The 18,016-nt window shown below is 39.8% G+C and overlaps 1 protein-coding gene across 2 annotated transcripts in view; it reads left to right on the top strand.

The window, feature by feature from the left end:
- Window positions 1-1,751: 1,751 nt before the first annotated feature.
- Window positions 1,752-18,016, top strand: part of AKAP6 (A-kinase anchoring protein 6) — a 506,591-nt gene continuing 490,326 nt past the window's right edge. For both annotated transcript variants that reach the window (XM_059059544.2, XM_059059543.2), the window contains exon 1: window positions 1,752-1,963. The gene's annotated coding sequence lies outside the window, so the exon portion shown is untranslated. The remainder of the gene's footprint in view (window positions 1,964-18,016) is intronic.

The raw sequence follows: 18,016 nt of genomic DNA, 5'->3' as shown, positions 1-18,016 counted from the left end.
TAGTGAGAAAGGCCATTGGGAAATTCAAGGTGAATTACTACAGCCCCATTCACACAGCAAGAAAATACTTCATGACTTGCTTCTGCTTTATGGGTCCACTTTTTAAGACAGGGTTCCACTCCTAACAAAAACCTTGAAAACCATGGTTATTAGCTAAATCCATCATCTCTGCAGATGAAAAACTTGAGGCCCAGAGAGGTTAATTGATTGACCTGATGTTACAAAGATGCTCACTGGAGGAACTGGCATTAACACTTGGGTTTCCTGAAGCCCAGATCAGTGCTCTTTGCACTGGAGTGGCTGCCTGTTACTTTCCTTGGTGTGGCATGTGGCCTAAGATAAAGGGTGGGAGTCAGGCTCTGCCCGTGACTGAGAGCATGGATGACTTGGGCAGGCAGCTTCACATCTTGCTCTTGGCCTCCCAATTCCTCATTAGGTGAAGCAAGAACAATCCTGGCTTTGCATCAGGGAGGGGATGCCCTGTGCATAGCTGATGGTGCACCCTGCTAGGATCTTGGCATCTTTCAGGCATTTTATCAGCCCCCATTTACCAAGCCACTGCCTGAATTCCTTCTGCTATTTCATCTCCCCATCTCCCATGCTGCTGGTTAACAATGCTTTTAAAATCTCAAGTAGGAGGGGACAACATAATTGTCTCATTAGATTTGGGGGTTTTAGAATGTTGTTCTTCCCCAGAGTTGTGCAGATAGAGTGGATGTATGTAGATCAGCTTGATTCTCTCTCTATCCGTAGTCTGAGAATATTAAATATGCAAGAGATGGCTGCTTTGTCCATGTCTCCTTCTCCCCAGTTCGCATCACATAATGTTTGTTTCTGCTCAGGAGTGGAAAGAAATGATTGCTTTAGATTTGCTTTTCTTTTACGAACTAGAGAAATACCTCACTATGTCTTATCTAAATGTGGCTTTTCATGCAGTTTCAGCTTTTGTGGGGGGAGGGGTATGAGTAATTTCCTCCTGTGTGTCTCATTGCCCCATAGAGAGGAAAACAGAACCCCAATGTTTGGAATGCCAATGATTTAGGAAGTTTCTAGCAGGTCTGCCATTTGTTCCAACTACCAGGTTTGGTCCCAGAAAAAGACTCTTGCATTTTGGCTCTGAGTGGTAGGGGTTCTCTGCATGTCAAAGGAAGGGGCCCAAGAAGTTGAAGGTGATGTGGTGTGCCCCCTAGATTCTAAACCTCCTTCCATGTGCCTATCCAATGCTCAAGTGAGAGCTGGGGCTAGTCTGCATTAGAAGGTTCTGTGTCACGTGTCATGTGTCTGGGCAGGTGTCCATCCGTGGAAATGATAGGACAGACTTTGTTAGTAGGAGTTTGTCCATATTCTGAGAATTAAAGCCTATTTTCTTTAGAATTAGAGTCACTTTCTCAGCTGTTTATATTCCATTTTAAATTTTTTTCCTGTTCCTTGCTTTGTTCTTTTGGTTTTTGACAAATGAGAAAAATTCTTTTTAATAACTTTTAAAAAAAGTAATTGAAATGCTGTCCAGAGAGGAAAAAGTAATCAAATTCCCTAGCAGAGAAACATTGTCCATATGAGTTTTTATTTGTTTTAGCACTAAATCTCATTCCCCCCTCCCCCTTTTCTAAGTGTGTAACAACAAAGTAGGAGGTAATTTTTATTCTTTCCAAAATGACTTCAGGGAAATCCCTTTTAAACCTATGGATTTTAGCCCAATGAGGGATCCTCTTCCTTTGATCTAAATTTTGCATATTGTCTGTTTCTTACAGGGCTTCCGTATTGTCTCAGGCTCCACTGGAAATGCAGCAAGGATTCCTAGCACATCCCAGTTGCCATAGCAACAGCAGTCTTTCCCATAATGAGCTGCATCATCTGAACTGATGTCACAGCATCATGCAGCAGGTCAAACAAGGCATCTCCTAGTATTGCATCCTACAGATGTGCTGTAAACATCAAAAGAAGGCGGTGGGAGCAGGAGATGGTGAGTGTTAAATGTCTGGGCCTTAATTTTATGGCTGTTTTCTTGGTTAGTCGGTGTCTGCTAAGGCGGTGATGGGGGGATGTTGTCTGCTTAAAATGGTCTAGGGAAAGAAGGACTGTTTTACCTAAATCTGTTTTCAGGCTGCTGGGTTAAGACAAAGGCCTATAAGAGTCATAGAGGAATCAAAATATGTGGAATTATTCTTGTTCTATCTCTGCCTGTTATTTTTACTGTTCTCATGGAATTTTTCATAAACATAAGATATTCTTCTATTGCAAAACACCAAATAGGCTCTAAATTGAGCAGTTCACAGTATTTAAAGATTGTAAAGATATCTATTTCTTTTTTATGGGGAGAGGTCATTGGTCCTCTATTTGCTCTTGTGATTTATGAAATATTAAGTGATTTACAGTATGAAATTCAGTATTTACCTCGGTTGGGTTTCAGTTTCTTCATGGCAAGGAACGAATGCTGAATAAGCATTTGACATAACCCTGATGTGAAAGGGGATCTCTTGAATGTTCAAGACAGAATTTTTTAAAAACGTAGAGACCCAAACAAAATGAAATTACTTGAGCCTATTGATTTATATGGTAGTCCTTCGACCCGTGTCCTTCATAGTTAGTTGAAAGACTGCCACAATATTTTTTCATCTCTAGCTAGTCCTCAAAATAGCTGGAGTTATCTGCAGCTTTAAATCTTTAAATACCGTGACTTGTAACAAGTCTCTTCTCTGCGGCAGTTGCAGTGAAGGGTAACCCTATGGAGAGCCTCAGCAAGTGGCAGTGGTGTTGCTACCCCTTGCTTAACTTTCACCAGAATCTGATAAGATGAATAAATAGCAGAGTCCTCAGTGATTGTGGCAAATACAGATCTCTGGGCTCAGTCATAACCTCAACTCAATTCTGAAACTCTATGTAAACACGTATGGTGCTTATTTCAACTCCTAGCTCTGTCTTTAGGCCTCTTCATTATTATTATTTTTTTTTCTAAAAAATATGACCTGACATTATCAGATAAGGAGCAGTGAGTTGCCTTTTGTTTTGGGCAATGGGTTTCCCCTGTGCAGCTGATTGCTACTAAGGGAAGGAAAGGAGGAGGCGCATGTCAGACCAATTGATCAGTGTGTCCACTTGGGATCAGGGAGTGGTCTTTGGCTCAATGCTGCCAAGCTGTTAGTTTTTATTTGAAAAGTCGTACAGGAATGAATGGCAACCCTTGAATTCCTCTTCTTTGAGGCTGTTTATTGAGCCTAAAAGAGATGTATCACAGGAAGCAGGAAAAGCAATACCTCTTGCTAGCTTGGAGTGATTTGGGTTTTTTTTGTTTGTTTTGTGGGTTTTTTTGCACAGTCGAGCCTATTGGTCCCATTAGGTGCTAGCTGGGATGAAAGACCTTGGATTTAATTAGTTTGTTTATACACATCACACACATGCTGCTCTTGGTCCTTTAAGTTTATGTGCCTGACATGCAGCTGTTTGGGATGGGAGAGGTCAGCTCAGCCTGGCTTTATCGCAGGCACTTAGGAGCATGGGTTCATTGCCTGCTTTTTTTATGTCGTAAAATGTGAACAGAAAGCTCTGCTGGGACTTCTGGGTGTGAATACAGCTAAGTCAGAAGCTCTAAGGTGACAGGGAGGAGTGCTAGATGGTGATGGGGGAGGGGAAAGTGCATCTAGTGGCTGGATTATGGGTCTGGAGAAAATCACTCAGTGGCCATTGGAATTCATTTAAAGTATTACTTCCAAGGAAAAGCGATGAAGAAAGACTTGCTTTGGTAACATAAATTGCTAGGAATAAAAATAACCAAAGGCAGCATTTTAAGGAGTTTCTTATTTGCTTAATTTTTGTTTCTTTTGTCTAACAGTGCTCTCAGCTGCTTCATCATGGGTGATTTGTACCATTACTGGAAGTCGCAGAAGCCAGATTGCTTAAAGGCAATGATAGGAAAAGTGGAGTCATGCTTTGAGGGTGGGGAAGGCACTGGAGGGTGTGGGCTGACGCAGTTATCTGGTAGAATCTCCTTCTAGTTTAGAGGAGCCTGTGATCTCTCCTCGCCTCTGCAAATGTTCAAAATGCTTTTGCAGTTCCCCAACTTTATGCTTTTGTGCTCTTTTTGCTCTAGGAGAACAAAGCCCTAGTAACAGGAGCTGTCATCCTGGGTGCTCGGAGGGCCACAGCCTGTGCTGCTCTCTGATTAGCTGTGTGTCTTAATTACTGGCTAAGGCTATTTCAGTTGTTTTAGTTTAATATATCCCCAAGGGGTGGATGGGGTGTGCATGTGTATTGGGGAAGGGAGAGATTGCTCTATGGCTGCATTTTGTGGTGTTTCACTGAAACTTTCTAGAATTTAGAGAATTTTGTTTCACAGTGATTATCAGTGAAAGATCATTAAGATCATATTTATTGTGTGGCCAAGTTTAGAGCATGGAAGCCTGACAAGAAACTAACTTCCTCCATGCTTTTGGTTATGGCTTTCTTCACTGAATTACAAAGGTACAAAGAAGTTAATTCTTTGTAGATAACTAGGCCATGGTGGGGTGATAAAAAGAAAAATCATAGTAACAACCACAGCTCTTATTTATTCAATTCTTATTATGTATTGGCACTGGACTAAACATTGTATGTAACTTATTCAGCCCTTATAATGACATTATGAGATACAGAGTAACTGTATAGTATTAAGTTATTATTATTTACACTTTACAGAAACTAAGTCTTAGCCAGGTTACCAAATTCGGCTAAGGTCATATAGTTAATAAGTTATTGGACCAGGATTCCAAATCAATGTGATTTGACTGTGATGCCCACCTGCTTACCCATAGTCATCTTAGTTTTATAACATCTTAACTGTGTATACCGTAACAGCAGTCATCTTTATCAAACTCACCCCACCCTTCTCATTGTAATTGGAAAATCAGATTTCACACGTAGAGTGAAATCTCATTTAAAGCACTAAGATCCGTTTTACTACAGGGATGAGCATGAATCTTGGTCAGATCCTACTCTGATCCCGGAGATTAAAGTAATGCAGACTTGATGCTCAGACCTTTTGCCAGTACCCTTGCTTGACATATCTTTCTAGTAGGATCTGATTATGGAAAATGCTACACGAATGAGTGCGGGCATGATGGAGTTGTAATAAAAGCAGGTCTTACCTGAGTCAGTAATGATTCAAGTTTGTTGTACCTGTCTTACCAGCTACATATGTAGTGCTCTGCTAACTTTAAGACATTTGAATTCCTTGCCGACACCAGCAAGGAATAGAAGAGTAGACTTCTCTTACAGTCAGGAAGGTGTAATCTGTCTCATGGGTTAGGAAGATAAAAGAGAGTTATTCTGCTGAGTATTATCAGTGGCTGAATCTAAATGCTGCCTACCTCTGACAAAGTACAAGAATGACCATCTTGTGCAACATCCTGGAAGCCTTGTGTTTGAGGAGAGCTGCTGTAGTCATCTCTGCATCATCTTGCCCATCCCCAGCTATCCACGCCCAGTGTCATTATTGGGCCGTAAGGACTGTTCTTTGTTTGACTGTGGGGCTAATGCACACACTGACAGCACATTGATATTGATTCCGGTATGATGAATACTTAGAAATATTATTCCACAGAGCTCATTAGCCGTTACTAGGTTCTGGGAAGAAGTTAATCTTTGTCCCAGCCTGTTTCAAAGAGGCCCAAGCTCGTGTCTGCATGAGCTACAGGAATTAGAGGCTGACCAGAAAGCAACGGAGTTGCTGTGACCACAGGAGTTAGGTTCTATTTAGGGAATAAAAAAAGCCAGTGGAATTTAGGGAAGTTGGTAGTCCTGCTACATGTCTCAGATTTCCTTCTATTTCCAATCCTAGAATCAGGGAATGATAACTTGTTTTGATCCTATGTATTCAATTCAATTTAACACCTATTTATTGAGTATCTACTATGTGCCAGGCAATATCAGGAACATAGCAGTGGAACAAGACAGATGCAGATCTCTTACCCCACTGCATTCTAGTGGCAGGGGTGGAGGTGTGGAAATAAAAATAAACAGATAAATTTACAGTGGAATAATTTATTCTCTTTGATACTGTAATACTATTTCCATTTACTTCTATTCCAGAGATACACCCATTATCTCTGCACATATGCATATATGGTCTACATGTGGAGGTAAAATCGCTGCATTTAATAATAGGTTTGGTTTTTTTCTTACTTTTTTATATAACATTCATTTTTATTTAACAGCTACCTTCATTAGATATTCATTGAAAAGAGGTTCACTGTAAGCAAGAAATAGGTGCGGGAAAGAGGTTGAGCATCTAGAATTTTTTTATGTCAATCTTTTAATACAAATTGAAAAATAAAAATTATTTTGTTCCAGTCAGCAAAGAAAAATAAACTGTGGGCACATTAGACTAGGAAAGAGGAAATGCAATGTTAAATGAAAATGAAAAAAATGGGGAGCGGTGTGAACTACCAGAATAGTTCAGTCCAAACTTTTTAAAGATCCTGGAGTTGTTTTCATTTTTCTACCTTGACAGGCTTAAGCCCTGTGATTTTTGCTTGATTTCCATAGAGCATCTCCATCACTTTGGCTTTGGTGGAGCCAAGTAGCTTTGGATTTTTTCTTCTTGAGTTTGGATTAGAATCTTGCTGGGTGTGAACAAAGCCAGTTTGGTGATTAGCATTTTGTTGGTGTTAAGATATTCTGAAAAGTATAATTGTAATTAAACAAAAAGCACATGTCTGTCTCAATTGACATAAACCTGACATATGGAAATATGAAATGTATATGACAGATCAGTTTAAGGAGTTTTTTATGAAAGATATTTTTAATCTTTAAAAACTGTCCAGTAAGCCCTCTAAATGGAACATTCCAGCCAGCATGCTGGTGGAGGTATGTGCCAGTCACCTCCAGCTACAAGCAGCCTGTTTATTCACCCTAGTATGCCTTACAAACATCACTTTAAATGGGAGGCATTTGTCTAAACAATCATATTAACTAATGTATTCAAAACTATGATTGTGGAGTGACTTCCCTGGTGGTACAGTGGTAGAGTCTGTCTTACAGTGCAGGGGACGTGGGTTCGATTCCTGGTCAGGGAACTAAGATCCCACATGTTGTGGGACAACTAAGCCCGTGATCTGCAACTACAGAGCCCACATGCTCTGGAGCCTGCGCGCCACAACTATGGAGCCCACACACCACAACTAGAGAGAAGCCCATGTGCCACAATGAAGACCCGACATAGCCAAAAAATTAAATAAATAAACATGAAAAAAAAACCAAACTAAGATTATATTTTTAAAAATATCTTATTTATTTATTTTCCTTATTTGTTTTTGTTTTTGATTTTTGGCTGCCTTGGGTCTTAGTTGCGGCACTCAGGATCTTTGTTGAGGTGTGAGGGATCTTTTTGTTACAGCATGCGGTCTGCTTGGGTTTCTCTCTAGTTGCAGCAGCACACGGGCTTCTCTCTAGTTGTGGCGTGCAGGTTTTCTCTCTGTAGTTGTGGCGTGTGGGCTCCAGGACACGTGGGCTCTGTAGTTTGCGGCATGCGGGCTCTCTCGTTGAGGTGCGTGAGCTCAATAGTTGTGGCACACGGGCTTAGTTGCCCTGCAGCATGTGGGATCTTAGTTCCCCAACCAGGGATCAAACCTGCGTCTCCTGCGTTGGAAGATGGATTCTTTACCACTGGACCACCAGGGAAGCCCCTCAAAACTATGACTGTATTTTCATGAAATTTTTCATCCTTCACACGCGTGTGTGAAGGATGTCTGACTTGTGACAATCACTTGTGGATTGACTGTTCCTCTTTGATGGCAATTGCACATACCCAACTCTATAGATGGGCCATGAATGGAAAGCTTTTCAGGGGAGTATCACTTTTTATAGGACTTTGGCTATAGCAACAGACTTTTAGGTATTTTGAATTAATAGGGCTGAAGATTTCATTTCCACAAGTACATACCTATCAACAGCTGAATCCCGCAGTTGGTTTTAAGACTTGGTGAAGACAAAGGAGAGACTTTTTCCCTTGTAAGCCACCAGCCATGTTTTTCTCTGTTCTTTAGCTGTAGGACATGCTCCAAACTCTTCCAGCCCTCTTGCATTTATTTGCTTTGGGTCACAAGGGGAAGTGATTCCTGAGCTTGTTTTGTATAGCTGCAGGGCAGGCTTCATGGGCTGGCAACCTATGTTGCAGTATAGGGCCCTGCGCTGAGAGGGGTCCACACTTGGTTTAATGCTCTGCTATTGCCAGCTTGCAATTCTTAGTAATTTTTGAGCAAGGGGTTCTTCTTCATTTTTATTTTACACTGGACCCTGAAAGTTACCTAGCCAGTTCTGTATGGCCCTTTTGATATAAAAAATTGACACACAAATCTGAGTTTTAAGCTTCTCTTTAAGAATTAGATGGTGTGGCTCACTTGGCAAGAGTTGACTGCCTTAGATGGAGCATATTCTCCAGTTCATCATCGTCTCCCCACTGCTCCCGTCCATTTACCCCCGCTGCTGCTGCTTGGACCCTGTGCGTATTTGAGTTTGAGACTTCTGTTCTGGAATAATTCAAATGGCAATTGTAGAGCTTAAAAAAAACAGAAGGACCATTGTCAAACAACCCAGAGAAAAGACGCCATGCATAGTAATTTAGAAGCATCCATGGTAATTCACTACCATGCACAGTAGTTCAGTGGCATTTCTTTTATAGGCAATGGGGGGGACATATTACATTGTACCTGAAGATATTTGATAGGTCAGGCTTATTTGTCACCACCACTGCTTTCAGGGGAGAAATCAAATGTTCTTTGCAAAGCAAGCTAATTAACCATCCTGTTGATTCATTGTTTGTATTAATTTTCCCACCCTTTGTTTACTACTTGATTACTTTTATCCCCTGCTTTGTTTAACTTTATTTAAATTACACAACATTTTTATGCTGGCTGGGTATTTTTTTAGCGCTATTTTTTTCCCTCTATTCTTTCTTTCCAGGAGGCTAGGGGCCTATAATTTGAGATTATATCACTGTAGGAAGAGTTCACTTTTTCTTTAGTTAAAAAGGGAATTACAGTCAATATTTATAATGAACCCTTCTCCAGCAAGGGAGTTCCAGCCATGCTAATGTTAATGTTCATAAGTCCAGATCTGCCATTACTATTTATAATAATGAGATGCTGGTGACAGACTCCTGGACCTTATAGTAAGTGAAGCATTCTCACCCATCATGTCACAGTGAAAATATGCTGTATTAATCTACAGATATGCAGAGAAATGTTAGAGAATTAACATGAATGATGGTATTTGCTGCACTGGAAAAAGGTTGATTTTTTTTTTTTTTTTTTTTTCGGCTGTGTGACAGTAAACAGGACCTGACAAATCCATAAGGGGCTTTTGTCACATCTTAGAGATGGAGTCTTCTCTAAGGATCAAGCCCCAAGGACTCACAGCTTTACTCTGTACCCTGTAACAATCCTAATGCCCACAATGTCCACCACTATACAAGCTGTAAAGCCAGCTGTTTCAGATAATTTCACCAGAAGTCAGCAATCAACACATGTGTCAAATGTCTACCATGTGCCAGACCATGTGCTGAAGAAACACTTTACAAATTAGGACAACCAAAGGCAAGCACACGTATATTACTTGGAGAGCTTGTCATAGATTTAACACAGTGTTGTCTGGGCTCTGCTTATAGACAATTCTGATTAGTTCTTCCCTTGCTCTAGAGGTACTCTGAGATACGGCTCAAGGTATGTCTGGGGCTGCCATCTCAACTTGTATTCTTTTCATTCAATTCCTTGATTTAAATATTTTTTCTTAAATAACTCATTACTTTTTCTGACTCACTCAGAATCTTCGTTTCCCACCCACACTCAGCTTTTTCAGTTCTTAGTGCTCATCCTTTGTTTCCATCCCATCAGTCTCCAATCACTGTAACCTTCTGGGATAGCTGTGAATCCACCAAAATCCTCCCCACCAGCAGCCCCCCAGGCCCCCATCTTCCCTGCTACTGTTTGTTCCCATTATATTAGCATAAAAATAGCCCATCTAAAACCAAATGACACTTCAGCTCCCCTTGTGAAGTAATCTGCTTACATTTAGCTTTAAATATTTAATTCAAATATTGTACTGTACTTAACCTGTTTTTTGTTTTGCTGTGAGTTAAAAGAGAATGAGTCTAAAACGCATATTAGTCACTCTTCCAGGCAATCTATGTGGGGCATCAACTAGAAAATAGGGCCTTATGTGGTAGAAGACTACATGCAAAATTAAAGCAGGTGTAAAAATGTAGTTAAAAATGTTTGTCCTTCAGTGTTATTACTACATTGCATTTTCAATTAAAAATAAATAAAAAATGGGGGGAGGGGATGGTGAGAAGGTAGGCATCACAGCAAGGTTCCAGAGAGAAACACATTTCTTCAGCCTTGGCTAGGAGTGTCACACAGCTTATAGAACACTGAGAATAATATCTGTCTCAGAAGAGCAGCTGCTTGAAAAGAAAGGACAGACCTGAAAATAATGGTAAAAAACAAAAACAACCACAAAAGAGGCATGATTGCTCAGAGAACTAATAAAGAATCAGATTGCTGAGTTAAAATATTACTGAATATAATTTGGTAATATTGGTAATTTGGTAATATTTATAATATAAATATTACCAAATATAATACCAAATTAGTTTTCACTAATTTGGTATTAAATAATTGATAACATGATTTTTAAGCATTTGAATTTTGACTAAACTGAAAATGAATATGCTAAGAGGCAGAGGACCAAGAAAAAGGTAATGTAACCAGCTTAAGAAGAGACATGTTTCACCATGTTATTTTTTACTTAGAGGGTTTTTCCTTTTGGTCCTTTCTCTGGTTAGTATTATTAGGTTTATTTGTTGTGAAGGTGAATAAACCCATATATTTTGTTTTAACTTAAAAAATATTTTCTTTAAGAAAATAACAAAAATAATGGTCTCTGGCATGATGTTTTTTTCTGGTTCTTAGATGCTAAATGTTAACTCCATCCTTTTGTAATTACTACTTATGCTTAATACCCAAACACGAAGTAGTAAAATGAGTGCTGTCAACCAGTTTGAGGGGAAAACAAAATGCTCCTTTTCAGAGATACTCTAGAATCTCAAATGATGGTGGAAAGGCCACATTACGAAATTTAAAGTGAATTTTTGCAATGGCTTGTACCAAATGAGAGATCTATATTCTGGATTTTGGAATCCTAAAATCCAACAATTTACACATATGTACGTAGACTGATATTCTCTGTGCAGGAGATTAGTGGTGGGGGAGTTGGGCAGGGGTGGGTGGTCCCAAGAAGGGAGCAATAGCTTGCTTCCCTTTTGACTCATTTCATCTCCTGACACCCTAAACCTAAACAGTAAACAAGAACAGAGCTTGGCAGGATGGGTTTTGGAGCCGGGCATATTTAAATTTGAATCAGCTCTAACATAAGATGATAAGATCTGTGATTTTGAGTTTCTTAGAGTGTCATTTTCCCTATATGTAAAATGAGGAGAATATCCATTTTACAGAATGACATGAAATAAGTATTTTTATGTAAAGTTACTAGCACAGAACAGGCATTTGATAAATAAAAGTTATTATTATTTCGCTATCCACAAGTAATGGGGTAAGATTATTACTCCCCCAAGAAGAAATTTAATTTCTCAACTTCAACCCTGAAACCAATGAAATACTTTTCAGAGCTTTTATTAATGGAAAGAAAACCCCTTTAATATATTTTAAATGCTATAATACATTTTGAAGGCACATATATTATCTCACATAGTTTCTTTTTCCTGCTTAATTTTTCTCCATGACATTTATCACCATCTGCAAACTACACATTTTACTATAGTTTGTCTCCCCTTAGTACAAAGCAAGTTGCACCAGGGCAGAGATTTTTGTCTATTTTGTTCATTAATGTTTCCTTAGCTCCTAGAATAGTGCCTGGCATGTGGTGGTTCTCGGTAAATTCTGTTGCACGAATGAATGAATCCACATAACCCTTTGAGAGAGGCAACTTGATTGTATTCAGTATGTAGAAAATGAATTCTCTTTTTCAGTGATGCTTTTCAAGGTTCTGAACACCTTTGAGTGATTCTTGCTATTCCAGATAGCATGTCAAGAAGCCCTTCTGGCTGATGGTTAAGCCATCATATACCATCCAGTATTCTAAATTCTTCCATTGAAAGCAGGGATATTGACCAGGCAGCTCTGATGGGCTTCTCCTCTCCATGGGGTTTCTAAGAGGGAGCTGGAGTTTCCTTGGTCATTTGAAAGATACATTGATTCTTCTACCAGTGGTTGTCTCTTTCTCTTTAGTGAATTTGGACTCCTTCAGGATTACTTATTTATTCTCCTTGAAATCATGAATTCTGAGCTGTAAATCTCAGATTGATTGATGGATTGGTGGGTTTCAAAGTAATCTTCAAGGAAAGCACCAGATAGGGAGAATGATAAGCCATGGCAGTCAACCCTTTCCTATTGCTATAAAAATGCTCTAATGAGAAATAAAGCAAAGCACAGGCACATAATAATACACTTGCTTGGCCAGAAGAACATATCACTTCATAAATGAAGGAAATAATTAAGATAGCCAATTTCTGCTATATATTTTGAATTAGAGGCAAACTATCTTTTAACAGTGGATATCTATAGCTGAATTTTGTACCAAAGACATATTCTAAATGTCATGCTTTTGAAATTTCTCAGCCAACAGGTGTGAGATTTTTTCTTGAAATTCAAACCATTTTGACAGCATCCTATTTTTAGAATGCCTTCCTCTTTTAAAAGGCAAAACAACATCCAAAAGCAGTGAGAAAAACATCTTGAGAGAAGGCAGTGTTCTTGTTATACCATAATAATAATGGGCTGAATAAGAACATGTAATGCTGTTAAATTTATAGCTCACAGTGTTTTTATTAATTTTATTTTTTTAAATTTTATTTATTTTTGGCTGCATTGGGTCTTTGTTGCTGTGCGAGGGCTTTCTCTAGTTGCGGTGAGTGGGGGCTCCTCTTCGTTGCGGTGCGTGGGCTTCTCATTGCGGTGGCTTCTCCTGTTGTGGAGCACGGGCTCTAGGTGTGTGGACTTCAGTAGTTGTGGCACACGGGCTCTGTAGTTGTGGCTTGCGGGCTCTAGAGCGCAGGCTTAGTAGTTGTGGCTCACGGGCTTAGTTGCTCCGCGGCATGTGGGATCTTCCTGAACCAGGGCTTGAACCTGTCTTCCCTGCATTGGCAGGCGGATTCTTAACCACTGCGCCACCAGGCAAGTCCTATATAGTGTTTTTATTTTATGGTTATGAAACATATTTAATATATTTACTTTTAGCAGACTCATCATGCTACAGGATAAAAATTATGCCTTATGAAAGTTTCCTTACATCTGCAATACATGCCTTGGCCAGTTGCAGTACACAAGGACATTATTGTGTTCAAATAGCATGCTATTTTGATCTATTTCAAAGAGCCCCGGACTGGAAGTCAGGAACCTGAGTTTTAATTCCTGCTAATATAATCTTCCTGAACTGTAGTTTCCTCCACAGTAAAACAAAAGGGTTAAAATAACTGATTTCGGGCCTTCCCTGGTGGCGCAGTGGTTGAGGGTCTGCCTGCCGATGCAGGGAACACGGGTTCAAGCCCCTGTCCGGGAGGATCCCACATGCCGCGGAGCGGCTGGGCCCGTGAGCCATAGCCACTGAGCCTGTGCTTCCGGAGCCTGTGCTCCGCAACGGGAGAGGCCACAACAGTGAGAGGCCCGCGTACCACAAAAACAAAACAAAACAAAATGGATTTCTGTTTCCTTTTATCTCTAATATTTTATGCCTCACTTAAAGGGTTCTCCCTATCTTTCAATTGTTCAGCTTTGTCATTTTTCCAAAATGATATTCCATTAGAATATTTAAAATTTGCTTAATGCCCTCATATAGATGAAAACATATTTTAGTTTATACACCATTTAAATTTCACACTGTGTGTTTCATTAGCTTGTGTTTCACAGTACTCTTGGTGGTTAACCTATAATCGATACATAAGGTTTCACTTTAACAAATTACTCTTTCACAACAAACTTAAAATTTTTTTCCAGTTTTATTGTGAAATAATTGACATACATCTCTGTATTAGTTTAAGACATAGAACATGATGGTTTGATTTGTATATATTGTGAAATAATCACTACAGTAGGTTCAGCTAACATCCGTCTTCTCATATAAATACAATAAAAAAAAGAAGAAGAAAGGAAAAAAATTTTCTCCTTGTGATGAGAACTCCTAGGATTTACTCTCTTAACTTTCCTATATATCATACAGCAATGTTGGCTATAGTTGTCATGTTGTACATTACATCCCTGGTACTTATTTGTCTATAACCGGACTTTTGTACCTTTTGACCACCTTCCTCCAATTCCCTCTCTTCTTACCCCCCTCACAACAAACTTTTAAACAGTTCCCTTATCTTGCAAATTCAAATATTTTCTATTTATTCTTTCTCCCTTTTAGCCATAACATGTATTTTCTGTTAATGAGTTGAGTGAAATATTTAGTGCTCCTCTACCCTTTCTATTGGGTGTGGAATTTCTTTAGAAACTCACACTGCTGCTCCAGACATTCCCCCAAAATACCTGTGTATGTGCTTTTATAAGGTCAAACCGTATGGAATTCCCATTTTTGTAGGTCAAAAATGGCCAAACATTTGCAGTTTCATGTGGTTCAACCTAGTAATTTGTTAATTATCATAACAATATATTTAATGTTTTTATAATGCAGTGATGAAGTCAGTCCCCAAATGAGTTAGGGAAGTAGCACAAAGAGCATGCAAGGGCTTTAATGAAAGACAAATCAGGGATTGAATTCTGCTTTTCTGCTACCAACAATGTGCCTTGGGCAAGTTGCTCAACTTTGCTGAGCTTCCATTTCATTTGTAAAGTGGAAATGCTGATGGGCTTGCTGAGCAGAATGCTCATGGCTCCTAGAATGGTGCCTGATACATGCTTCAAACTCAGTAATGGTCATGATGTTGTTATTAGTAACCATGGTCGCTGTACTCCCTCAATGATAAATATCTAAATGTTTAGCTAGAAAAACAAACAAATTGACCTAAATAGGTTAAATGAGAAATGGTTACAAGAAGGAGCAGATTCCTGGGAAGAAGAGTCCTATCTTCTAGGGCCGTGTAGACTTTTAACAAGATTCCCCAGGGACATTTTAGGAGAAAACGGGAAGGTTGTCTTTCATGTCATCCTCAAATAACTATTTCTGGAGCAAAAATGCCATAATTCATCTGGCATCTGCAAATTTACTTCAGATGTTTTCCTTTTTATATTTTGTTTATTGAGAGTAACAGTAACAAGGTTCTCTTATGAAAACTATGGACTGTAAAATTGCATTTATTTATAACAAATAGATTTAAAATTTTATTTGTAAAATTCTTTGAGCCAAAAAAAGTCACAGAGTTTAAATGTTCACTAGTATTACATATGTTTTAATGCCCACTAGGTAAGTGAGTTTAATGTTTTATTTAGCCTAAAACAACTCCCATGAGACGGTGAGTCTGGTCCCAGACCAGAAGGGACAATCTTTAACTCTCCTCCTTTCCTCTGAATGATCCTGTGCTTGTCGATGGCTTCTCCTGTAGCCATGTGCTGATGACTCATGAATTCAGATTTTTGCCCTCTGATTATTTTCCCTGAGATTCATACTTATATTTCCCCTGCCTTCTTTCTGTTTGTGTTCTCCCAAATCTTCTTTGAGTACCTTCACTCTGCACATCTAAAATCTCATTCTCTTCCCCATTCCAAACTTGTTCCTCTTTCTGAACTCCCTGTCTAGAATAAAGCCTTGTCTTCAGTCCCATCCCTCAGGGCAGAGACTGGGTGTCATCCTTAGCTTTCTGTTTCACCTCTCCCCTCACCCAAGTTCTGCTGAGTCACCAAGTCCTGTAGAGTTTCTAACTCTATGGGATTTGGTGAAAATGAGCTTAGCATCACACCAAATAATTTTTTTTTTTTTTTTTTTTTTTCCCCCCGGTACGCAGGCCTCTCACTGTTGTGGCCTCTCCCGTTGCGGAGCACAGGCTCCGGACGTGCAGGCTCAGCGGCCATGGCTTACGGGCCCAGCCGCTCCGTGGCATGTGGGATCTTCCTGGACCAGGGCACAAACCCATGTCCCCTGCATCGGCAGGTGAACTCTCAACCACTGCGCCACCAGGGAAGCTCCCCAAATAATTTTTTATTGTCTAATAGACTTAGGTCATGCTTCCCCACCTCGTGGCTTCCCCTTTTCTTAACTATAGACCTGATATTTTTAGACTTTCTTTCAAGGAAGGCCCTTCCATCCCAATGATCTTTCTAGCTGTGCTCTGAACCTTTTCCAGCTCTGTGAAAGCCTGTGTCCAGGACAACCTCAGGTATCCAGTGTGGCTGGTGTGCTGTGGTGAAGAGGGGGAGAAAATGCACAGTGTGAGCACTGGATGGGGACTCTAACAAATAAGAAATGTGTTATCCTAGATGGAAAAAGTGTGTTGGTTTTTTTTTTCACTTTGAAATAAAAATTTATCAGATCAGAGGGTTCTAAAAGTTGATACATAAAGTTACTACATCCTGACTCAGGAGGATTTCACACTGCTGACTTCAGCACCAGAATGTATTTCTTTTTTGCAGGTGTGATTCTCATTTCTCTTTTGAATTAATTCCAATGGACAGGAGCTAGTTGGCTTTTTAAAAAAAATTTTTCGTATTAGTCATCCATTTTATACACATCAGTGTATACATGTCAATCCCAATCTCCCAGTTCATCACACCCCCACCCCCACCCCCACCCCCTTGCCACTTTCCCCCTTGGTGTCCATACGTTTGTTCTCTACTTCCGTGTCTCAATTTCTGCTTCACTTCACTCTGTATGACAGTCTCTAGATGCATCCACATCTCTACAAATGACCCAGTTTCGTTCCTTTTTATGGCTGAGTAATATTCCTTTGTATATATGTACCACATCTTCTTTATCCATTCGTCCATTGATGGGCATTTAGGTTGCTTCCGTGTCCTGGCTATTGTAAATAGTGCTTCAGTGAACATTGGGGTGCATGTGTCTTTTTGAATTATGGTTTTCTCTGGGTATATGCCCAGTAGTGGGATTGCTGGGTCATATGGTAATTCTATTTTTAGTTCTTTAAGGAACCTCCATACTGTTATCCATAGTGGCTGTATCAATTTACATTCCCACCAAAGTGCAAGAGGGTTCCCTTTTCCCCACCCCCTCCAGGAACCAGTTTTAACTCTGTGGCTTACAACACCGGCATTGTTCACAGTAATATTCACAAGAGAGCAAATCAGCAATGGTTTTTCCCATTGAAGACAACTAGTTCCCATGAGGAAGGCAGATGGCATGTTGGTGAGCTGTGCTTGGGGTCAGTTAGATCTTCTGAGTTCAGATCCCAATCACATACTAGCTCTGTGCCTAAGGAAAGTTGCCCTTCTGGGCTCTGCTTTTTCATAGTACCTGCCTTGTCAAGTATTGTATAGTTTAGGCACAATGTGTAGTTTAGGCACAAAGCACCTAGAACAGTGCCTGAGATACTGAAAACCCTCAGGAGTGTTTAGTGGAGACTGGAGCTATTCATAATGTAAAAGCAGGACCAACTGGTGTCCAGCCTTGCTGCCTGACCTTGTTTTAGGAGAATTTCTGTTCCAGTCTCAGACCTGTGAGATTTCAGTGGTCAAAGGAGTCTTGTATCAGCGTCTTATCCAACTACCCTGCTTCTTCCCTAAATTGGACAGGAACAACCATATCATATGACTGATATTTATACAGATCTTCCTCAACTTACGATGGGGTTACCCATCGTAAATTGAAAATACTGTAAATCAAAAAAGCATTTGATACATATAAGCTACTGAACATCATAGCTTGGCCTCGCCTATCTTAAATGTTCTCCGAATACTTACATAAGCCTACGGTTGGGCAAAATCTTCTAACACAAAGCCCATCTTATAATCACGTATTGAATATCTCATGTATTTTATTGAATACTGTACTGAAAGTGAAAAACAGAATGGTTGACTGAGTA

This window comes from Kogia breviceps, chromosome 3, assembly GCF_026419965.1.
Source record: "Kogia breviceps isolate mKogBre1 chromosome 3, mKogBre1 haplotype 1, whole genome shotgun sequence".
Lineage (NCBI taxonomy): Eukaryota > Metazoa > Chordata > Mammalia > Artiodactyla > Physeteridae > Kogia > Kogia breviceps.
The sequence above is the reverse complement of the archived record's forward strand: the minus strand, read 5'-3'. Positions and strand labels throughout refer to the sequence as shown.